Source organism: Apis cerana, linkage group LG2 (genome assembly GCF_029169275.1).
Source record: "Apis cerana isolate GH-2021 linkage group LG2, AcerK_1.0, whole genome shotgun sequence".
NCBI lineage: Eukaryota > Metazoa > Arthropoda > Insecta > Hymenoptera > Apidae > Apis > Apis cerana.
The window spans coordinates 13,972,581-13,982,426 of NC_083853.1; the positions used below are offsets into that span (position 1 = coordinate 13,972,581).

General features: G+C 42.7%; 1 protein-coding gene across 2 annotated transcripts in view; it reads right to left on the reverse strand.

Moving 5' to 3' along the window:
* LOC108002751 (mitochondrial amidoxime-reducing component 1) overlaps window positions 1–2,642 on the reverse strand; it is a 61,077-nt gene extending 58,435 nt beyond the window's left edge. The window contains exons 1-3 of one of the 2 annotated variants that reach the window (XM_062071529.1): window positions 2,490–2,642; window positions 2,038–2,220; window positions 602–701 (exon numbers count right to left, since the gene is read on the reverse strand). The gene's annotated coding sequence lies outside the window, so the exon portion shown is untranslated. The remainder of the gene's footprint in view (window positions 1–601; window positions 702–2,037; window positions 2,221–2,489) is intronic. The other variant, XM_062071523.1, reaches the window with a different exon arrangement.
* Between the last annotated feature and the right edge of the window lie 7,204 nt (window positions 2,643–9,846).

A 9,846-nucleotide genomic window follows, 5' to 3' on the forward strand; every position in this document is an offset into this window, starting at 1 on the left:
TTGAAAAAATCTGAAATATAGAAAAAAATTTAATTCATAAAAATTGATTACTTTGTACGATAATATTTATAGAATTATTTTATAATTAAAAAATTAAGAATATTATATATACATGCATGAAAGTAATTATAATTTTAATGATGAATAATCACTATTATTGATTCTAGAGAAAAAATATGAATAGAAATAATTAAATTTTAATCAAATTTTAAAAAATATTCACTAATAAATTTTTTAGGAAAAAAATCGTCTGATACGATTTCGACACCCAAGCTTAGCATAAGAAAGAGAAAAAAAATTTAAAAATTCTGAGAGTTGTTAAAAAAATATTAAAAATAATATTTATTTTTTTCTTTAACAGACTTTTATTTTTTGATTTATCATTTAATTTTATTTCAAATTTTATTTAATGAAATAAAATTTTAATATCTATTAGACAAAGAAAAAATTAAATAAGAAATTTATTTATAACAAAAAGATAAATATCTGTATCACTATCCACACGTGTAAAAATCTATGTATATAACAATCATGTAGATTTGGACTTTTCGTCCTACGACATGATTAAATGATTGAAGGAACAAAGATGCATGCAACTCACCATTAGATGCGAAGATTATTGACCATTGATGCTGCTATGCTTTAAGAAGTCATTATAAAGGCCATCATCATGTAAGAGGACCATGGAAGTCGTAAAACATCTATAATAAAAAGTAAAATAACACAATTTAAAATCCAAAAATCCAGATTGTTTGAAAAAATTAAAATATGAAAAAATGAAATTCTACTAATATAATAGTATATAATAGTATATAATATAATAGTAATATGATAGTATTCTAATTTTTTATATTATCCATTGAAGGATTCAAAAAAACTATTATTATATTAGGTAAATACTTTATTTTTATAAAATAAAATTAAATTTAAATACTATTCTATTAACTATTATATATTATTAATAATATTATTTATTTATAATTGTATTACATTATTCGAAATATTTTATGACGAATCGTAAATTGAATTGACCAACAGTGATCAATTTAGAATAATCAACGTAACTACAGTGGATAAATTCTATCAAGAGATAGAAAAAATGTAGATTCCTATATATGATAAAAATCGTATGTCAAAAAATAAATAAAGTCAAATACATTAAAAAATTGTTTAAGCATAAAACGTATATGATATTATTCTATAGATTTGCAAAAATATTAATACAAACTATTTATAAAATGCTTGGATAAATGTAACGAATAAAAGTAAATCTTGTATTTAACGATAGATGGCGAGACAAGACTACTAGTGCTGGCAATGCAGTTACTCTGCACAAAATTTATAATAGGAATACTACATAATAAGAAAAAGAGATATTTAAAAAAAGAAACATTAATGTTTACTGTAAAAATTAACATAAAAATAAAAGTTGAGTGCCTTCTTATATTTATATATCTTATAATTATCTAAAATCTAATTTAGAATATGCAATATTACAGCATTGCTATAACATTAAGAATCAGACCAGGAAAAAAAAAGATATTATAATCAGAAAGAAAATAAATGGCAAACAGGAAACCAGGGAATCGAATGGAACAAAAAAACGAGCCATGAAATAGCAGTCGAAGAGAATGAAAACAAAAGAGAAAGCTACATGAAAATACATATGCATAGCCGTATCGACAACAGAAGAAACATTCACGGCGAAGAAGCTGCTTGTGAACGACCGGTAAACAATTAGTCGCGCCGTATGGCGATGAATCATTATTAAAGACGATGACGAGCCAACTGTCCTTAGGCACTTCGTTGTCCCGGTCATTCGAACCGAGACCCTGTTAGCATGCGACATTAATTTGCGTAAGGTGTTTTGGGGTGCTACTTGAAAAGCAACGGATGTGGGTGCGCGACAGAAAGGAGATGAACTAAAAGGCGAGGAAGAGCAACGCTGCCTCTCATTTGCCTTTCAATACCGGTTCCCTTGTCATTGTGACAACGACGCTACTATTGTTGTGCCACCGTATACCATGTATTACCTACCTGTTCGTGTTCTTACCAGCGTGGGTGGCGGCCGTGCACTCCAATCGTCATTCGAAATCGTCCTCTTTACGAATCGTATTTTAAACTGACACACATAATTTCCACTGATTTCAAAAAAATTATCACTATACTAGCGTCTCTGCTTCTCGAATGGACTCGTCCTCTCACGAATGACAACGCCATCTAGAAGAAAAGGAAATCGTTATTCAAAATTACGCGCATTTCAAGTGAAAAAAAAAATTAGCTATCAAATTTTTCTAATTATGATTATTCAAAGATAACAAGTTAAAAAGAATTACAAATATATATTTTGAAGAAATATCCTGAGCGTTCTCGAATGTTTGTAACGTAGTCACAACAAGTAATTTGAACGCTTGTCACCATGTTTCATGGTAAGCGTCACTTCGTCGTAAGCAAGCTTAGTAAAGAAACATTTTATGAAAAAATCTTACCGTGTTTATTCAATCTCCAGACATTTCCTTTTGTGCTTCGTAAGTAACTGGAATGGTTAGTCACATTTGAAAGATTCCCAGAATTTTCAAAAAACAACAAATATCACAGGAATTTTCACAGAAACGGGTGTTCGCGTCACAGGATTCCGAAACTAATTAAGATGCGCGCGCATCGCTAATAAGTTTCGTGAAACAGCGCATCTCGTTCACGCACGTATTATGTATACATACATACATATATATATATATATAAATACATAGTTATCAAGTTACCAGGATATTGGAATTTTTGTTATTCATTATACACGTATCATATAATTATCATTTGCGTCAATGCTTCGTTACTTGATTCCAATCCGACTAATAAATACCAATGCGAATTAAAATATACTCGTGTAATTATTCTATAACGTCATAACCTCGTTCGACTGGAACTAGCGTCGATTGTAACAATTATATCGATTGTTGCAAACGGGCAATAAAATTAATATCTTAAAAAGTTTGTTCGTCTTCGACATCACATTCAATTACATCTTTACGCGATAAGCAGAAGAAGAAAGATAAGAAAGACAAATCGATTCATCGAACGAATACAAGACAATACCTTAACCACAAAATGCCTAGCGGAGAATGATCAACTAGAAGGCGAAATATTATATGGAAAAATATCTTCCTCGTTCGTTTTGGGATTCAAGACGGCGTCAGTTGGCGGTTTTCCACTCGAGAAGTAAGGTAATAATCCGTATAATGGCCGTTAAGCGGTCGGCGATAGGCGAGGCGAGGCGAGGCGAGGAGCGGACTCGAGCAAACTCTCGAGAGCCCACGTGGTAAGGTGCAGCGAAGCAAGGCGAGAGACCACGTTACTCGCTTTGTACCGCTTAAGCTAATGAGCCACAGATGGCGATATATCGTTGGACCCTGTTCGCATACATAGTGTGTATACAATATAAAGTGGGCCGAAATGCGAGGGAGAGGTAGATCAGTCGCGATATACGAATCGTTGCAAGGTGGTTGAAAAGTCAGCCGAAAGGGGTTGGCCAGGTTCGTTTGGCTCGATGTTTATCTCGGCCAGCCGGTCGTACGCGGCTACCGCGGCCGATCCTATCTCGCGATATGCACCCTCCTTTTAACCCGGTGCACGACCAACCTGCACACCGCTAAATACACGCGCTCGTCTTTTCGCTGGCCGGCGCAGATGTACCGCCCTTTTGCACTGCTTGCCTCGCATTCCTCGGCGTAAGCGATCCCCGCTTATTCTCAGAGAGATTGCGCCGTCCGCAAAAAGGACACACGATTCCCCGCTTCGTGTGTTCTCGCTTACGGTACGTATCGCAAATAAATCTTGTTCGACTCGTTTTGTTATCTTTTTCTTTACTTTTTTTTCAGATTTATTGATTTGAAATCTCTATAACGAAGATACACGAGTAAGATACATCATGTAAGAATAAAAATTTCATCACTCGCAGTAAATGTGTCAATTCTGGAACGGGATACCGTGCATATGTATTAAAAATTTCAATAATATCTATAATTAAACGATACATTGACGTTTTAAAATTGCTGCGAATCTGAACGATACATTACGTAGAGATGACAGATACTAAAGAAATGCATCGACGAACGGTACACGTAAAAATTGAAAAAATGAACAAAGGAGCATGAAATATGGATGTCTACATGATTAATCACTCGATAAATCAAGGAAGGAAAAGAAAAAAAGAACGTTGGAGCAAATGTGAGAAGCAAATAAAATCATTTCCTTTGTTCAAGATCAGGTGCCTTCTTTTATATCCGATTCGAGAAAGCTGAGGCGAGGAAAGAAATCGGCGCACGCATAAAAAAAAAAGAAGGAGGCACGTGGATCGCGGATCGAAGTGAACACCGGCTGAAATTCGCATGAAACGAGAGCAGGTTGGAGGACAGCCGCGATTTCACACCGCGGCCGTGATCCGCGATTTCACGGCAGCTGCAGGAAACGAGACGTCGAAGCACACCGGACCAACTTTCTGCATAACGTGAAAACGGGGACAGAGGCGACGATCGCCTTCTCCTCCACTCTTCCTTCCTCCCCTCTTCCTTCCTTCCGCCCTTAAACGCGGAAAGCGACGAAACAATGAGACAAGGGAGCCGGTAGCAATCGAATATAAAACGGATACGGAGCGTGGTGGCACGCGATCGAGTCGCGATAAACAACATCTACGCTTGTTTACGCTCCTTTCGAAAGTGGGAAGAGAGCTTCCGCCAACGCGGAACGAGTGCATCCTTAATTAACCCGCGGATCCGCCGATAAAAGGATAATAGGTGGAGACGGAGTGCATCTGTTCCATTTCGCTCGGTCGATCCTCGTGTTTGTCTACAGGTCGGAAAGTTTTCTTCCGCGGCGAACTCGTTAGCGTCGGATCTCATCGACGCGTGAAGATATACAGTCACCGGCGATACACACGCTCGAACCGAATCGCGCTAGACACGGCCTATAATTTCACCGTTTCTTCGGCTCCCACGGAATAGCAATTACCCTCTATCGAGACATCTCTAAATTGCGCACTTACCCGAAGAAACGGCTCTCCCCCAAAGAAAAAAGTACGACAGTTTTGCAAGCGGAGCAACTACCTCTTTTTTCACGCGATAAACGTTCGTCAAATATATTTTATATATATATATATATATATATGGAAAGATTAAAATTCAGCGAGGAACGTAACGCAGTGGTTGTTTCATCGGAAAAATTACGTGCGAGGCATGTACGCGAGTACAACTGAATGGAGTTGTGCGAGCAACAACGAGAAGGAATTTCCACGGCGTTTTCACGTCCTTGGGTAGGGGGGGAAACGGTTTCGCAACGTCCACGGCGTGACGCTCCTAAATCCTCCGGCACTTTTTTACCCGGCACACGAAACGACGTGGGCGGTTGCATAAAGTAGGCAGCCTGCACTTATCTACATGGCGCGCACAAACGGCCGCGGTTGCAACGACCTACGGTCTCGTACTTATGTTAAATTACAGGTGGACATACGCGCGCCACGGCCATTAGTTTTCTCTCCTATGCACGCGCTCAGTTTCTGCCGGCCTAGCGAGACTGCTTCGTTTACCACAGATGTTTCATCGATTTGTGTAAGCGACCCGTACGTATGAAACCGAAGCGAAGAAAGAAAATGTACCCGCGATAGTCCCGAGTGAATGGAGAGTAACTTTTAAATCGTTGGAATGATCGAACCTGTTCAATGCGCTCGTGTAAAGGAGGAAAGATAACGTTGAAGCGAGAAATTTTGGCGAAGCGAACGAGAGTACGTGACATATTCGATTCGCGCAGAAACCACAATTGCTCGTCTCGTAACACCTTTCGCCGCCCGTGTCCTTTTCAACTCGTCCAAATTTTTCGCTTTCATTCCCCATCGACGACGTTCGCGGTCTATTCCCGAGTTCCTTCGATCATCGATCTCCTTCTCACGGTTTCTCTTTTTTTTCAGACCCCTCGAACGGAAAAGACCAGAAAGGAGAACGAACCGGAGCAGAGAATCGGACGAAGAGAGAGGGAGAGAGAGAGAGAAACGATGATATTTAAGGGGAGAAGGATGGAAAGAGAAAGCGCGCATGGCGAAAGGCGAGGAGAAAACGTACGATGAACGAGAGAGAGAGAGAGAGAAGCACGACAGGAGGCAGAGCGAAGAATTGAAAGAAGTTATGAAAATAAGGCGAAGCCGGAAGGGGGCGTATGATAAGCGCATGCGACGATCGACACGCAACACAACCACTCTAATTTTAGATCTTGTCACTCTGACGCCAGCTGCTATGTGCCCCTCCCCGCCTATTACAAGCGTTTACGCACACTTACGCGCGGCGCACCGTCGCTTCAACTCGCCTCGATTCGCCCCGACTCGCCTCCGATCGCTTTGTTTCCCGCTCGCTACTTACATATGTTGCTCTCCGCATTGCCTTGCCAATTGTTTCCACTGCCTCCTCTCGTCTGATATCCGTCTGATGCAATACGTACGCGCATTTCCCATCCCTGAACGCAGCCTCGATAAGAGAAAAAAGGACGAGCCGAATTTCTCTCTCTCTATGGAAACACGCTTTGGATCGCGTTTTCCATTCGTAGGTATCCGCGCAAATTGACACCCTTGGACGCGAGCATCACGCACGCCACGCACGCATAGGTGCGTGAGCTGGACAGCTTACCCGGCTATTACGATGGTACAGGATGCACGGTGTACGCCGCGGATCCGTGTGCTAATTGCCCGTCCATATGTTTTCCGCGAAAACCTTCGGTTGATTTCACGCGAGCCATTGTGGCGAGGGAAAGTCGAGAGGCTTCTTCTTCGAAAAATTGATTACACCTTTTACGTACGCGGTGGATAAACGCAAACAGGATTGGAAGCGCGGATACCACCGATTCATCCAGTCCGAGCCGGATGCGCGATTCGTGACCATTCGTCTTGCGGAACGAAGAATGACTTTTCTGGAAAATTATTCGCATCGTCATAATTGACGACCCCTTCCCACCCCCTTGCATTCCTCCGCGGTGATTCAGTCATCGAGAGACATGCAACCGGCATTTGACTTTCGAGGTGGCAGGTGGTGTGGTATCCAACACGATTTCCAAGATTGATCGGTCGGGAATCAGAAATTAAATTGATACAAATTGCCGTAGTAGGACGCGTGTTCCAACAGCGTATGTAAATAGTATGGCTCGTAGAAACAGCTCGACGAAAGTGTGTGCATATACATCTTCAAATTATACGAATTAGCAACGCTTAGCTTATCGACGAGATTACCGCCACGATGGGTAATTTCGAGAGAATATATATATATATACGTGTGTAGATACACGTAACCGTGGGTTAACAACAGTTTTTTCGACGAATAATCGAGAATAGCCGTTGGACGATGTTCGAGCAATAATCTTGGATCCCGGAAAGCCGGTGGGAAAGAATCGATTTTGAATACTTCACTCGTTGATCGAATAAAAATAAATGCACGTTTTCCAAGGACCACGAAACCACGTTGTTGATATCTTCCGTATCCGGGAAAGTGGCTCTATCGTGGAAATCGATCTCTCCTCCCGAGGGGAGAGGAAGAAATGGAGAAATCAAGAGAGAGAGAGAGGGGGGAGAGGTCGTAATTTAGAATAGCATCGCGATGCATGGGTTAGGTGAAGCCGATCGAGATAATAGGCGGTGTAAGGGGCAGATATATCTCGGGTTGGATGTACACCTAACGGCCACGTTGATGAGAGAATGGAGGGACGGATGATATCTCCTCGGTTTAAGTTGCACGGCAATCGGGAATGGAAAGAAGCCGCACTCGTTGGACCTTCACTTCCTCTCATTGTTTCACCCTCCCCTCCCGTCCCCTTCTCACCCTTCCCGTTCAGACAGCTCCGATCCTCCTTTCCGCTCGTTCTGCTGGTTTCTGCTAAGCGCCCCCCTCGCCACTCTTCCGAGCTTTCTCGGCTCGATTTAATTCTCGCCTCGGCTATCCTTCTCCCTCGTGTCTCAGCCGTGCCTACGCCCCCTACGTCCCTTTTACCGGTAAACCGTGAGCGAGTATACGTGGCTTGGAGGGACGCAGAGCCGCCGGCAGACAATATAACATCCGATTAGCTCATTATGCGGAGATCGACAGATCGATAAATTCGACGCGCCGGATCTGGGCCGAGTACGCGCGATTATTTTACGCGATTTTTGCCGGTACGCTGGCTCACCACGCCGTGCTTGATATCCTGCCGCCGCCGTTGCGTGTAGGCAAAAGATTAGAGATACCATTTAGCGGAGACGGAAAGCGTCGCCGTTAATAGATAGTTAACCGTTCGACGAAACGTTTCTTTCGCTCGACCGGCTGCCACGAGGAGGCTGCCAGGACAGAATTCCTTCCCGATAAAAACTCCATCGAGTTCGAGAGGTAAACGACTAACGAGGAGAGAGAGTGGGGGGAGTTCATCTATCGTCTAATCGATCCGACCGATTAGATCTGAACGTTAACTCGTTCCGCGGAAGAGGGAAGAAAAAGAGCGGTAACAGTTTTCGGTAGTCGAGTTCTCGAAATCTTGTGGCGTGACGAGGAGGGGAGGAGAGATGGTGCCGCGAAAAAAAGTTGGCAACAACGATACAACGTACGATTAGGTTATTATATACGGGGAGGAGATGAGAAACGATAAATAGCCGTGAATACGCAGCTGGTCATCCGCCGCCTCTTATATATACCCGATAAGGGGACTCTCGTAATGTACGAGATCGCGATCTTCGCCACCTTCTCTCTCTCTCTCTTTCTCTCTCTCTCTGTACCTGCTCGAGGTGAACATCTGGCCGCGGTTTCGACGCTTACCGACCGACGACCGCAAGTATCGGCGTGCCGCGTGCGAGACCAGTAGGCCGCCGAATCGGCAGGTGATATCGCCTCCCCGCCCGCGGCCCGGAAACGTGGAGAGAGATTCTGGACGCGGCGATACATCATCGATGTTATGATTTATCGGGAGAGCTCGGTTCTCCCCTCGAGAGACCCTTCGATCCGCTCTTCTTTCCCTCTTTCCTCTTCGTTCCGCCTCCTCTTCGAGGCGAAGGGGTTGCGGTAAAAGAAAAAAGGGATAATGGTCGAGGGAGAGGAAGATTTACCACGAAAGACATACGCGCCCTCGTTAATTAACCGATGAGAAGGAAGTGGATTGGAGGCTTAAGGATTAATTGGAGGGAACGGCATACCGTTGTCGTTTCCTGGGATTATCTCGGCCGTAAGCCGTGCGATCGGATCATGATCGGAAATTCAATGGATAGTTAGTTTCTTCCTATTGAAAAATTATATTATTGGTTACTCTACGACGCGTCGTATGTAGGATTTTTTCGAAAAATCAAATTGATCCGAATGGTAAAAGTGAGAAATTCTCTCGCGAGCGAGAGGTTAGGAATAGAGTAAGTGGGTTATCGATCCTATGAATTAAGCGCACATACACACACGTATATATACATCTATCGAGTAACTCCGCTCTATCGAGAGTTTTTCCTCCTTTTTCCTTGGACGTTTCGTTCCTTGGACGAGGCAGCGTTACGTGGCGCACGCGCTCGGTTAGACACGCATTAGTTGCAAGTTGCAATTCACCCGATTAAATTTTTATTCGCGTTTACCGCGCCTGCGAGTTTTTTTCCTCTCCCTCTCTCTCTCTCTCTCTCTCTCTACGCGAACTGATTACCCTGTTTACCATTCGCCGCATGCGAGCTGCACAATTGCATAAATAACGAGGATCGTGCACGCGAAAATTAAAATTGGTCGGGAAAAGTCAGGGACGAAATTAAAATACGGGGAGAAAAATCGATTCTCTCTGTATCCGGAGAGAATCGACTACAGGTTTTGTCCGCCCTGGTCTCGA